The sequence below is a fragment of the Perognathus longimembris genome, chromosome 8 (assembly GCF_023159225.1).
Source record: "Perognathus longimembris pacificus isolate PPM17 chromosome 8, ASM2315922v1, whole genome shotgun sequence".
Taxonomy (NCBI): Eukaryota; Metazoa; Chordata; class Mammalia; order Rodentia; family Heteromyidae; genus Perognathus; species Perognathus longimembris.
In genome coordinates this window covers 52,976,713-52,989,276 of record NC_063168.1, presented here as the reverse complement: position 1 = coordinate 52,989,276, position 12,564 = coordinate 52,976,713, and positions in this window count along the sequence as shown.

Genomic DNA, 12,564 nt, shown 5'->3' with positions numbered 1-12,564 from the left:
CAGAGGACAGACATATTGTCAATGAAGGTATTCGGGCAAACACATTTTTAATATAAGTGGTAAGGCTTTGTTCCAACCTCTTTTTGTCCCTAACTGTAAATTTGAGACCAGAAACTTCTGTCTAGGCCTCGGTGTCCTTATCTGTAAAGTAGGTAAGCTAGACCTCAGCTCTAAAAACTATCTATCCTAAATCACCTATAACTTGACAAATAAGAAGAATATTATTGAGCCAGGCACCCATGGCTCATGTCTAATCCTAGCTACCCAGGAGGCTGAGATCTGAGGATCACTGTTCAAAGCCAGCCAAGGCAAAAAAAAAAAAAAAAGTCTCTGGAAGACTCTTATCTCCAATTAATCACTCAAAAACCAGAAGTGGAACTGTGGCTCAATAGTGGTAGAGTGCTAGCCTTGAGCAAAAGAGCTCAAGGACAGTTCTTAGGCCCTGAGTTCAAGCCCCACAAACAAAAAACAAAAAAAGGTATTATTATGACTATTATTATGGCTGTGATTCCTTCTTATATTGCCAAAGATTTCACTTATCACCTAAATTTTTCAAAATCTTTAAAAAATATTTTATGTAATTGTATAAAGTTGAAGAATTAACCATCACTATGATCACAGCAAGTTAAATGTACCAGATGAGATTGCACTAAATTTTTCTACTCATTTTGATTTTTAAAAAATTTAAAAAAAATTTTTGTATAGCTGGGTATGGTGGTAGGTTCCTAAAATCCCAGCACTTGGGAGGCTGAGGCAGGAGGATCATGAGTTCAAGACTAGCCTAATCTACATAGTGAGACCCTGATTGGAAAAGGATTGTAGAACCTTACATGGTTGGGCTTGATGTGAAGAGTCTGCATTCGCCTCATTCTCCATGAATTAAAATTTCCCCATTTGTGCACACCAGAGCATAAGTGGTATCTAAATACAGTCCACATTTGAAGGTCGTGTTCCTTCAGTCAAAAATCTCCTTCAGGAAAATGCTCTTTTCTTTACCCTGCCCTCTTCATTATGGAGCTGTTTTGACCTCTGGGCTACTCTGAATTACTTCATACTATGAATCCATTGATTTCGTGCCTTCGCGTGTTATTTTTAGTTTCAAAGCCCATAAATCTCTGCTCAACTTAGACCTTCAGGGACATGGTCATCCGGGCAGCCAGTTCCTCCTTCCTCCCCTTCCCCAGCCCCTGGAATGCAGTCATCAATCAGGGAAGAATTAGCTTGTTGAACCCTGTGGATTTCATCATAACCAAGCAAGACGTTCCTAGGGGGTCCTTCACCCCCTTTCCCTTTTCCCCAGGCCCCATTAGACAAGAGATCTTGGCTTCAGGCTGGGGCTAGAGAAAATGTGAACAGTTTCTTCAGAAAAGGATCAAGTCAATTGAAAAACAAATCTCCTTAGTGATGAGGGAGCCTCCTTTGGTGAGAAAGAATCTCACCAATGACACTCCAAGAGAAATAACCTATGTGCTTGCCTGGCTTTCAGTGATTAGCAAATAGTGGCCTGCCTGTCACTTCTTCCAGATTAAATTAGTGTACATGGTGGATCATGGTTAGTACTGGAAGAGTGTGCACAAGACTCAACTAAGAGTGCAATGGAGGTAGTATCCTTCTTCACTAAGATCTGATCTGCAGAGAAAATTCAACTCTACAATGCAGAGAGTGAAAAGAGGGGCTAGAGAAGATGCACACATTAAACAAACACATGAGAGACCCAAAAGATAAAACAGCCACATGCCACCCCACGTCCCAGAAGAAAGAAGCAGCTCTGAGCTGATGGTGTCCTACTGTCCAGCTGGAATGCGGGCTCAAAGGAAAAGGAAAGGTCAGGTTGAGGACTTACTTTGGCAGGGGGGGGGGAGGGGGATACATTTTATTTTTCCTTAAGAAGTTATCTCAGAAATGCTAATGAACACAGACAAGGTGCCTTTGGAAGTTAGGAAGAAGTTGGCCAGGAGACAAGAAGTAGCCAACTGGAAGCTGTTAATGGTAAAAGAAAGAGAACTTTCCTGACCTAAGATGGATCTCAGAGAAATGAGAAATACAAGAACAACTCTGGGGAAAATTTAGGAGCATGGGGCCAGCAGGAGGTGTGTCACCTTCCTTTCTGATCTGACATTGGGACATTTGTTTTGAGAAGTGGGTAGGGGACTCAGAGTGGAAGGAAAATTCCCCCAAGGATGCCTGGAAGGTTTCTGATATCTGATCTTAGAGTCTCCTATACCAGTTTCTACAATGATTATGACAGCGTGTATGGAAAAGGCTCTCACCTCCTTCCTTACAGACAAAACATGTGGACAGTACTCCACAAAGTGCCGGTGGTGGTTGAAGGTTGTCTCAGAAGTGGGTGATAAGAGATGCAGGAGTGGGGGTCAGAGGCCCTTTCTCTAGTCCCCCAGAGCTCAGGAGGTCCTTCCTATAAAGATCTTGAACCTCAATGAAGAGGAAGAGACAACTCTCATCTCCTAGTAATAACAGCACTAATCACAGCCTTGAGAAAGCCCAGCAGGCTCTGGCTGCTGGAACAATTCCTGAGAAATCCATGATGCAAGATGTCCACATTAAGTCTGAAGAGAACGAAAGAAAGCCAGTGGGCCTTCGAACAAAAGAATTCAGTCTGTGTACCTACGAAAGTTCTGTTGCCTGGGTATACCCTGACAATTTGGGAGTAGACAAATTTATACGTCATATACTTCTCCATATGTGTGTTGTCTGAAAACAACTCAGCACAACTCCGGCATCATCTCCTCTTTTTGAGCCAGTATTGAAGCTTGAACTCCGGGCTTGGGTCCTACCCCTAAGCTTTTCCCCTCAAGACTGACATGATACTCCATCACTTGGGCCACACCTCTACGTACAGCTCTTTGCTCATTGGAGAAAAAAATTCTCAAGGATTTGTCTGCCCAGGCTTACTTTGAGTGGAGAATTCTCAGATCTCAGCCTCCTGAGTATCTAGAATTATAGGCTTGAGCCACCCAGCTCATTTGCACTTTATTTTATCCTAAAGGCATGTTATTACAATCTCTAAATATTCAGAAAGGATCATTTGCATACATAATAGGTATGTGCATATGTGTCCCTATTTGGCATATCTCTGTATATGTTTATATTTGTTTACATATTAGGTCTCCTGATGTGATTGAATGATGTGCAGATGTCAGCCATTACCAGCAGCAAAGCTGAAGGAAGCAGAATGGCGCCCTTATGAGAACTGTACGCTTCTCATTTCTACTCACCCTCTGTGTCATGTGATATGTTTCAGAAACTCACTTAAAATTGAGAAAATAAGCCATTCCTAATTGTGTTTAAGTAAGGAAATAGCTCATTTATGAATCCAAGAAGATTAAAGAGTATGGCATTAGGGTGTTTGTTTAGAATCTGTGCCAAACATTTTCCCTTAGAGGCTTAAGTCTGGTTTTTCTTTTTTCTTAAAACACTGTAATAGAGCCAAATAATAAAAAAATGGGGCTCACATGCAGTTCCAGCTCATAGATATTGACAAGTAACTCACCTCTGCTTTGAGGACAGGATGTTTACACTCCGTTACATGCACCTTTGTGATGGAGTTTCTTTTAAGCACACCATTGCATTATTGAAGTTTTGTATGTTTTAATGTAAATATGGGACCATTTTCCAAGTAGCTATATTTCTATATAATTGACTGTCTAAAAGCTAGCTCAAAAAACTTTTACAAATGAAGTTCATAGAGTGTTCCCACCCAATGGATTTGCAAGAAAGGCTAACCCCTTACTTAGTTCCCATCTTCTGGACCCTACTACCTTTCATGAACTGGTCTCCAGCCAACCCATTCTCCTTCCTCTGCCTCAAACATCAAGTGGTTTGGTACCTAAGATTTTCTGGGCTTTCTATTCTCTTGCCTGAATCTTTCAAAGGTTGTTTTTATCACATATTTTCTCCCAAAGCATTGTTCCTTATCTTTATACTGTATACAGTATACAGTACTACTTGGACCCTATCCTATTGTTTTCTGTTCTACAATGCTTTCTCTCCTCACCTTCCATTGTCATCTGCTCATCTGTTTCTTGACTAGTTTCTTTTTGTGCTATGGTTTGAATGTGGTATTAAAGCATCTCCCAAAGGATATTTTTAATTAATTTTATTTATTTTTTGTTTATGTGGTATCAAGGAATGGAACCCAGGGCCTCATACATACTAGGTAAGCACTCTACCACTAAGCCACATTCCCTACCCCCTCCCAAAGGTTTATGTACTGAAAGCTTGCTCTCTGCTATGGCAGTAGTAAGAAGTAGTGGAATCTTGAAGAGGTGGGTTCAAGTGAGAATTGACTGGATTATTGGGGACCTTGTCCTCTGAAGGGATCAGTGTACTTCGTGTGAATCCCCTGTTCCCTCTCTTGAGAGTGACTTGTTACAAAAAGGGAAAGACCAGTCCCTCCCCGCTCTTGGTTATCTGTCTCATCATGAGAACCTTTCTACATTTAATCCTGCTATGGGACACCATTCACTGTCAGAACTGACCACAAACCAATTCCACACTCTAGGATTCCCTATCTTTACAAACTATTCATCTCAAGTATTTTGTTGCAGCAATGAAAAACAAACTAATACAATCTCTCTGCTACTAGATTTTAAATTCTTCCAGGACAAAGACCTTGTCTATTTTAACAAAAAAATTCCTCAGTAACTGGCACACAGTAGATACTCAGTAAACATAAACTGAGAATAGGTGAATGATAGGATATTGATCTATTTTTCTTTCTAGACTATGTCAAGTTTGGGATTGCTTTTGTGTGTCAACTACTGTGTAGGAGAGAGAAATCCTTGCAGGGTTGAGCAAATGTAATTCAATTTAGTTGTTGGCTATTGTTAGCCAAGTAGACTCTACTCTATGATTCTCTATGATAAAAGTGAAGCAGAGAACGTGTGTGTGTGTGTGTGTGTGTGTGAGAGAGAGAGAGAGAGAGAGAGAGAGAGGGAGGGAGTAAGAGAGAGAGAAAGTTTACAGGAGGGGGGAAAGGTCTTATTCTCTGCGGCGTCTACTTTTAAAGTACAAAATGAAAGGCTAGGAATGCTGCTCAAGGGTAGAGTGCTTGCCTAGAATATATAAAATCCTAAATTTAATCCCCCATACTAGAAAAAGAAAAAAAAAGATGGGAACCAATTGCATCAACTCAGCGTGTAAGAGGAAATGTTATGATATGATTAATGAGAAATAAAAAGGTTTGGAAGAATTAAGGAGTAGGACAGCAAAATAAGTAGAGATGTGTGGTTGAGCACAATGCTTGCTTTCCACATGAGCATTTTCTCTCAGACAATTGGATTTGGGTAGGAATGTAAATCAATCACTGCATCTTTTCTGAAGGGCAGTGTCTTTCACCCAGTCTGCCATCCTAGGAATTTATCCTAAAGATAGGTGGAAAAGTTAATGAATACGTGTGTGTGTGTGTGTGTGTGTGTGTGTGTGTGTGTGTGTTAATAGCAAATCGAAAGGTATGGACATAACATACTGAAACCCTTTTGTACAACTAGTTTGTATTAATTTTAAAAAGAGTTGGCAATGGATAAATAAATTCAGAGATATCCATACAACAGCATCGATTAAAGCTATTATGAGCCAGGTGCAGTGGCTCAGACCTGTAGTCATAGCTCCACCAGAGGCTGAAGTGGAAGGTTTACAGTCCAAAGGCCAGCTCAGGACAAAAACATGAGATTCTGTAAAATAATTAAAGCATAAACGGTTAAGGTGTGGCTCAAGTAATAAAAGCACTTGCTTAGTACTTCATAAACCTAGTACAGGCAAAAGGAAAAAAAATCTCCATGTTGTTTTGGGGTTTTTTTTTTTTTGTTGTTGTTGTTGTTGTTGTTTGGTAATGGGGATTGAACCCAGGACATTGCACTTGCTAGGCAAGCGCTTTGCCACTGAGCTACATCCCAGCCCTTGTTTGTTTGTTTGTTTTCATGTGGATAGATAGCCATGATGTGCTTAATGTGTTATTGAGCAAAAGAGAGTGCAGTTTTCAGAACAATACATAAAGTAAAACCCATTTGTTTAAGTAATCACATTTATAGACTTCAGCAAAGAGAAAGGAAAGGATGCTCACCAAAATGTCACTGTGGCAATCTCTCACCCTCTTCTCTGTTTTGTTTTGGATTGAATAAAATGTTCCACAGTAAGCATTTGTAAGAAAACAAAAAGATTGGAAAGTCTACCTATAAAATGCCCCCCCCCAGTTCTTTTTTCCCCCCTCTTTATCTATTGATTCCACTAGCTCAATGTCCTGGGCACACTGAAAAGCCACCTTGCAGATCTATTGCAGGGCCATACGCTGAGACCCTGGAAAAATTCATCTCCACTTTGGGCTTCAGCGGGGTAGAAGTGACATCACTTTTTGTCCTTGGTGATTTCTTCCAGCGAATCTGACATGAACATTTGTGCATAGTTCCTGCTGTACCCCCAACCCTGGGCAAGGAGCTTTACCTTTATTCTTGTTTAATCACAATAACTCCCTGAAGTAAAAATTGTTATTCTCATTTTACAAAGAGGATAAAGTATTCCGGGCAGCTCCTCTGCTCTCAGCATCAGTGTAGGTGGCACAGCACAGCGTCCTCTGCAGAGCCACAGTGGTTCCAAGTCTACAAAACCTGGAAACCATATCTATTGGGTCTTTCTCCTCAGGCTGTTGTGAGGAATTGATGGTGATTCTGTCTAGGGGAATGGATTCATTTCCTCTGCCCATTAAAAAAATTAGAAGGCAGGAAAGTGTTTAAAGCAGACACAGCAAGTTTATTTGAAAGTGAAAGGAAAGCTAAGTAGAGAGATTCATTTGCAGAGAGCCCCCAAAAGGAGTCCAATGGAGACCTCTTTCAAAGGATGGGTTTTAATAGTATGGGCCTTCTTCCATATCTCCTCCTCTGGGCTTTGTGCTAATTGCTTGATGGCTTATGCACTCTCTGCTGGGCTCTTTTCCTTGGCACATGGGGGGCATTATGGGAATTGACAACATTATGAGAAGACGTATTTGAGCTCTTGAGGTACTATAGGAACAAGAAGTGCCATGATGGACCAGATGTTATCAATCAGGCATTATATCTGTCACTTGATTCCTATCCACCTACACTGTCTTTCTTTCAAAGGGATGATGCATAAGATATGCCTATGAGAACAGTGAAGGAATAATGTGTGTTGCATTCAATATTGTCCTGTCTGTCTGTTACACTGGGTGTGAAAACTCATCTTCTCTTTCTCCTGGGTCTTTGGCAAGGAGGAGGAGGACACAGAGGAAGAGGAGGAAGGGAAGGAAGAGGAAGAAGACAGAGGAGGAAGAGGGTAAAATTCTAGAAAAGAATGATCCTGCACTTTTCTATCCACAGACATACCATTGTCAGTGGATCCTCTGGGGTACACTGGATTGTCAAGTCAGGAGAATGAGGCGGCCATGAGGGAACCCTCTCATGAGACATGAATTGAAACACAGGTCCTTGAATTATTGGGAACATTTTTTTTCAGGGGAAAAAAGGGAAAGCTGCTTTAGGATGTTGAGAAGAAAAAGAGAAAGCCTGATGCATGAATCAAAGATGTCATAAATACCTTTCTCAGGGGGAGTCAGAGCAAGGAGAGGACCAAGCACAAGGGAATATGTTATTAGTATCAGGACTGAATGCTGCTCACTAACCAAACATAGCTTATTATAGTTTACCGGTGTGTGGTGATGGTTAGAGTTAGGCCCCCCAAACAATGCCCTGATAGCTAAGACTACTGAAGCTGTTACAAAAATAGGGCAATCTGGTCTGGCCAGCACCATCTTGGCCACATGGTTAATGGTTGGCTCTGGCATCCTGTCTTCATGGTGAGGGAAGGTGAATCGCACCTACCAGGTGATGGGCATGCCTGGAGACAAGGGTAGGTACTTAGCTAATAGGTTACTAACCTGTCAGCCCAGTGCCTAGGACTGGAAGTTTCCAGTGATCCTGCCCCCAAACCTGACCCTATTTAGGCTGGGAATGGGTCAGGCACCATGACGCCATGCCACATGTCTCCCAGTTCGAGTCCTGTCTCCTGTCTCCTGGATTTTCTCTAGTCACCATGGTGTCCCACTTCAGCTCTCCATTGGAGCTGAATTGGTTGGTTTGTTGGTATTGTTTTTGTTCTTTCTTTCCTCTCTGGACTTTATGGCTCAGTTTCCTAACTGTGTTAAGTATAGTTTCTGGCTGCTGGCCTTTGAGACAGGATTCCACCTCGCAGTCTCCAGCCTTTTAATAAAGATTCCAAGATTCGATCCTTCAAAATGTGGCTTTTCTGTTTTCTCTCCTTATACCATGAAAAAGAAGATCGCAGTACAATCAGTGAGAAAAGTTCTGCCAGACACAAAGGAACTTTTTATTAAGTTTCTCACAGAAGAATTTTATCCCCCGTAAAGCTAGTTAGCGCCTCTTTCAAGAACGTGTGTGGTCCCACAAATTGAAGGCCTAAGAAAATTACCTTCCTGCCAAATGGAGGTAATGATGGAGGGGTGCAAGAAAGTCAGGGCTCCCCCACTCTGCAGACCTCCCAGTGTCCAAAGTGGCTTTTCCTCTGCTGCTACCTCAGAGGGAGAGGGGGAAAGATAGAGGGCTGAGGGAGAGGGAGAGGGAGAGAGAGGAGGAGGAAGGAGAGGAAAGAGAAAGAGAGGAGATGGATGGCTTTTTTAGACCCTGGAGACTCCTGAGGCTGGCTGTCAGTCACTCAAACAGAGACAGTCCTGAGGCTTACCCAGCCTCCTCCTCTTTTCTAGAATGCTCTGAAAATCACTCAGAAGCCATTCAACACATGGGAATTCCAGACAAACAATAGGCTGCAAGTAAGAGGGAGAAAGATAGAAAATGAGCCAACCACAGGAATAAAGGAAGTGATCTTCCCAGAAATATAAGACACAGAGTTCACAGAAGCTGTGTTTTGCAATCTCCCAAGCCCCACAGATACTGGGGTCATGACACTTTGTGGGTGACAGGGCCCAAGGAGAGACTGGGCCATTGTAACTGACGCCTGGCAGCAAGGGTGTGAGTAAACGTGTTCATCTGGATTGTAACATCTTGAAGGTGGCTGGATACATGGGCATGCGGGGAAACTTTCACAATATATCCTTAAGGCAACCAAGGTTAACAGTACATCTGTATCATGTATAAAACAGCAGATGAGGAGGATTCCCATACTGAAGAAAAAAAAAAAAAAGAAAAACAACACTTTAAATCTGCCAAGTACAAAGACCAGAATGCCAGATACAGAATGTTATAGGATAATTTTCATCTTCAGATTTTTTTCATCTTTTCCTGTACTAGGCAGATCTTTCTATTGTATCTGAGAAGTAAAATATTGGAGAAGTTTGTTCAGTTCATGGTCAGTTCCATGATTATGATTACCTCTTCCCAAATGTCCATTTATAACCACAGGTAGTAGGAATGCATGGTGTGTGTGTGTGTGTGTGTGTGTGTGTGTGTGTTGTGTGTGTGTGTTATGCACACATGCATACATAAACACATATGTCATATTTCTGGGCTATGCATTCCATCCCCAGCAGGATTTCTTTACCTCCAATCCTGTGTAAGTTCAGATACATTTCTGGAGAGATGAATTCTGGGTACTGGGCCTCCAGTGTTCTGCCTTCGGTCCCCACTGTCACTTTCTGAGGTCAAGGAGTAGAGGGACTGAAGGGAACAAGGAAACCTTTGCAGTTAGGCCTCATTGCCCCAGGCCCATTGGGGACTTTCAATACAGGGTCACCTAAGTTTCAGTCTCTTGTAATTGATGACACTCAGAAATGCCAATCAGCAACAGCCCAGGCTTCCTCCAAGAGGCTCTCCTCCCTCTCCCTCTCTTTTGCTTGCCCTCTCCATCTCTGCCTGCCTCCCGGTCAGGATACTGAGACCCTCTTAAGTTTTCTCTAATAAAATCTGCCTATAGCCGAGGTCACTTCTATCTTCCTCTATCTCGACTCATAGTTTGCTCAAACTGTAAACACCTTTTTTTTTTTTTTTTTACATTTTACAGTGTAGAATCCTGGGAGGAATTCGGTCAAACCTTCACCACATTCCTTATAGGGACCATTGTGGTTTGCTATTCTCATTTGCCCCTTAACAAAAGGGCTCCTGTGTGGTGCCCGCATGTGACAGAATTTAGAGAAAACACCTCTGGAGCTGAACCCCCCCCCCCAAGGTAACTCACTCCAGGATAAAGAAAGGAGACTAGTCTCCGGCTGTTGGCACTCAGCTGAAGGCAAAATGGGGCTCCCTGCTTGAGTCACCACGGAGGTTTGGATTTCCTCAAGGAACTATGCCATCCTTATAGCTCTCAGGTTTGAAAAGGGCCAACTTAAAGAGAGCCATGTATTAGGCATCAGTGTACAGGTGTATATTTCTCCAGATACTTTCCTTCTGATTGAACCTATCTCACGCTACTGGGATTCTATTTGTGGAAGTCTGCCTGCTCTTAGCTGCCTGAACCATCACCACCTACCTGAAATAATAAACTGTGTTTGGTTAATAAGCAGCATTCAACTCTGATATTAAAAACAGAGTTCGAAAGCCAGAGACAGCTGGTAACAATTGAGTGACACCAGGTGGCCTCGGTGTTTTGGAACACTAGCTTAGCAAAGAGGCTGAATGCTGCCAGATGTCATGAGCTAGGAAAAAAAACAAATGTAAATGGGGGTCAGGAGAGGGCCCTGAAGTATGCACAGACATACACATGTGTACACAGTGGGAGGCCCTTGATGGTTTTAAATGCCACCTTTGTTATCACCTCCCCATATTCTGTCTTCTTTTTTTTTTTTTTTTTAATTTTTGTTCGTTGTGGGGCTTGAACTCAGGGTCTGGGCACTGTCCTTGAGCTTTTGTGCTCAAGGCTAATGCTCTACCATTTTGAGCCACAACTCCACTTCCTGTTTTTTGGTGGTTAATTGGAGATAAGAATCTCATGGACTCTCCTGCCTTGGCTGGCTTCAAACTGCTTTCCTCAGATCAGCCTCCTGAGTAGCTAGGATTACAGGTGTGAGCTACCAGCAGCTGGCTTACTCTGTCTTTTCATGGTTATGATTCTCTTTTTTTTTTTTTTTTTTTTTGGCCAGTCCTGGGGCTTGGACTCAGGGCCTGAGCACTGTCCCTGGCTTCTTTTTGCTCAAGGATAGCACTCTGCCACTTAAGCCACAGCGCCACTTCTGGCCGTTTTCTGTATATATGTGGTGCTGAGGAATTGAACCCAGGGCCTCATGTATACAAGGCAAGCACTCTTGCCACTAGGCCATATCCCCAGCCCCGGTTATGATTCTCTTCAGCTCTTTATATCCCTAGAGCAAGCCTATGTTCTAATTATAATTCCAAGGTACCTGGCTGGTATGGTTTAAGGTAAAGAATGTCCTAGGAAATTGGGAAAATAAGTTCCCCAATAGGGAGTTATCTGTTGCACCCCCATAGTCTTTGTTTGTTCAGCCATACTGAATAACTTTCTTTAGGTTACAAGTGGAGGTTGGGCCTTGATCAGACCAGCTGATAGCTCCTCCATTCAAGATACCCTAGGTCCCCTCTGATTTCTCATTCCTTGCTCTTCCTCCAGTAAGGACTGCAGTTCCTTCAGCTAAATAAAGGATGTCCTTTTTCTGTTTTTCTCCAGACCCCACTCATAGATTCAGTCCAATAGGAGGCACCTCTAGCATCCCGTGCTCACATGGGATCATTTTCATGTCAGGTCATCCTTCAAAATAGCAGCTCCTACCCTTGAAGACCAGTTACCTCTCACATGCCCACTCTTCCTCTTCGAATTGTTCCTCTGTCCGTGGCTTTGCTACAACCTTTCAAGTTTCTTCTCATTATGACCTCTCTATCATAAACAAAGACCTGAAATACATTAACTTTGTGTATATTAACTACATAAGATATTGGGAAAGATTCCTATCTTTAATGAAGAGAATGAGGTAATGAAATAATACATCTAAGCCATTGCTCCTACAAAAACTAACCTTATAAAAGAAAAGCAGGCAGGAAGAGGATGGTGAAGGGCCAACTCCTGGGTCACTACCTCCTGGGAAGTCCACAGGTTTGCTATTTGCAATTCAAAGCCCCTTCAGTGAGCTGAGGTGTGGCTCAGTGGTAGAGCACCTTCAGAGCGTGTGTGGGGCCCCGGATCCAATCCATCTCTGCCGCTGTAGAACAACTAATGTAGTGAGTTATCTTTCTCTTTTGAGGAGATAAAAAGGATCGCCTCTATATTGAGATCAGAGTTCATTCATTTGGGGCCCAAATTCTCCATTCTTCCCACTTTATCTTGTGAAGGGCTGTCTGCAACCAGAGGAGCTGCTGTTACCTGGAAGAAATATCTTCATGACTTCTTGTTTGGGCCCAACTGCCGCCTGGAGAGATCAGCATCAAGCCTCATTCTTGTCAGTCATCTGATATTCTAACCAATATCTGTCCATCTGTCAATCTGTCCTGTGTAACCTTCCCCCCGCCCTTTCTTATTTTTTTTAACAGTTTCTTCATTCATAAGATAAAGGTTTTGCTTGGTGATCTGTGGTTTCCTCTGGCTTTTCTACTTGATGAATTCTGCATTTTCAGA